General features: G+C 42.4%; 1 pseudogene; it reads right to left on the bottom strand.

Annotated features, from left to right (window-relative positions):
• Positions 1 to 403: 403 nt before the first annotated feature.
• LOC135886551 (olfactory receptor 14A16-like) lies at positions 404 to 1,332 on the bottom strand (annotated as a pseudogene).
• Between the last annotated feature and the right edge of the window lie 1,036 nt (positions 1,333 to 2,368).

Consider the following 2,368-nt stretch of genomic DNA (forward strand, 5'->3'; position numbering starts at 1 on the left):
CAACATGAAAAAGAAACAATCAAGCAAACAAACAAGCCAAACCTCTCATACCCCTATCACATTTTTTATCTCAAAAAAAGGAGAAGTGCCAGAAAGTTCATGAAGACCTCTAGTGACTTAGCTATGGCTATTGATATTCTGTGCACCATGCTCAGATAGCAAGGTGATGTTAGCAGTATAAGACAGATAGATAGGTGTGTATGTACATTTATGGATAGATATTTAGATTCTGATCTTATTGACACTAGTGTAATTCTAAATTACATTTTACTTCAGTGGAGTTAGTCCGGATTTTATGATTTCATAAACAGATTGCACTCAAGAAGACAATTTTGTCATCAGTTGATTATATCCATAAAGAAGCTCAGAATGAAATCTCAATCAAGTACCAATGATGACTATTTTAATTCTTGGTGAATAACCTCCACACAATCAGTTTCTTTAATGCAGCTTTGATCTCCTTGTTCCTCATGCTGTAGATTCATTATTGGAGGCACCAGGGAACAGAGAACACCCATCATGAGATCCATATTTGATGCTGAGCTGGAGGTGGGTTTCATGTACTCAAAAGAAGCCAGTGCAAAGAAACAAAGAGACCACAGTGAGGTGAGGGAGGCAGGTGGAGAAGGCTTTACGCCGGCCCTGCTCAGAGGGGATTCTCATCACTGCTTTGAAGATATGAACATAAGACACAATTATAAAAACAAAGCAGCTTAAACTTAAAAACACACTAAAGGCAATAGCCCCAATTTCACTGAGGTACGAGTCAGAGCAGGCGAGCTTGAGTAGCGGGGGCATTTCACACAAGAACTGGTTGATGACATTGGACTGGCAGAAGGGCAACCTGAAGGTGTTCCCAGTGTGCAGGGCAGAGTAGACAATACCAGTAATCCAGGCACTGGCTGCCATTTGGACACAAGCTCTCCTGTTCATCACTCTCTCATAGTACAGTGGTTGGCAGATGGCGACATATCGGTTGTATGCCATGATGGTGAGTAAGGCAAGATCAGCTGCAATGAAGACTAAAAAGAGAAAGACTTGGGTGACACATCCAGGATAAGAAATCGACCTGGTGTTAATGAGAGAATTGACCATGGATTTGGGGATGGTGACAGAGATGCAGCCGAGGTCTAGAATGGACAGATTCATCAGGAAGAAGTACATGGGGGTGCGAAGATGGTGGTTGACGGCTATGGCCGAGATAATGAGAAGATTCCCCATCAGGCCTGCCAGGTAAATCACTAGAAACATGACAAAGTGCAAAATCTGCAGCTCCCGAACATCAGAGAATCCCAGGAGAAGGAACTCGGTCAGGGAGGTTCGGTTGGACATTTTCTTTCTCAGTTCATTGTGTGATGGCTGTGGAGAGAAGGACAAAGACAGTGGTGGGGATTACAGTGAGAGAGGGAGTGGCCCTGAATCCCCGCAGCAATATCTCATGATGTGAGTGTCAACAACGAACAGCACTTGTCACTGCTATTAACTAGGAGTGGTGAGTTATCACACACGTGCAAATTAACATGGTGTTGTACCAATTTAAATTAAAACTAGCAGAATCTTATAAGAGGGACATGGCAAAGAACCACGTTTATTTCAAATACAGGCAAGAAAAGCAAATTACTTATTTCCAGATATAACCCATCATTAGACACACACACACTCATGCATTCATTCCTAAGAGTTCTGTGAGGTTGTTATAGTTACCCACCTAAGAGTTGCTCGTGCCAAGTTACTGGCCAGGTAGCTTGGACACGGGAGTGGAGCCGAGCCTTTGTCCTATGCGCATCGGATGCTCCTGGAGGGTGGTAGAGAACCAGACTCAACATCTTATCATTTTTACTCAGTTCTTATAGAGATTCTCTCCTAAGGAGGAGCTTTTTCCCATAGCTATAACCTTTGATGAAATAATCAATCAACATGTAGCATCTCCATGACATCTGGGAGGGTATCTTGTGTATCTTTGTTCTTCAGCCATTCGGCCCTCTTGTCTGGTGATAACAGCAGGGGTTCCGGCTTGCCCTTCGGGGTCATCCGGTCACCTTCGCCTTGCACATTCTTCAGCCCAACGATGCGAGAAGCTGCAATGCTTAGGCTGGCACTGTAACTCTTTCATCTTCTATTTTCCCATGCATACATTCACACAAACACTCTTATTCTGTATTTCTTCAACCTTCACATCTACTTTCTACTTTCCCCTTTAATTATCATCCTCCCTTTACATCCATCTTCTAACACTTCCACTAAATTAATTAACATAAGGATAGGAAAACAAGCAAAAACATAATAAAACATTCAAGAAAGGCATAGCCCTTCTTCAAAGCCACAATAATTATCTCATAAGACTTTTATCTTTTCCCTTTTTGATTTA

The sequence above is a fragment of the Emys orbicularis genome, chromosome 12, assembly GCF_028017835.1.
Source record: "Emys orbicularis isolate rEmyOrb1 chromosome 12, rEmyOrb1.hap1, whole genome shotgun sequence".
Lineage (NCBI taxonomy): Eukaryota > Metazoa > Chordata > Testudines > Emydidae > Emys > Emys orbicularis.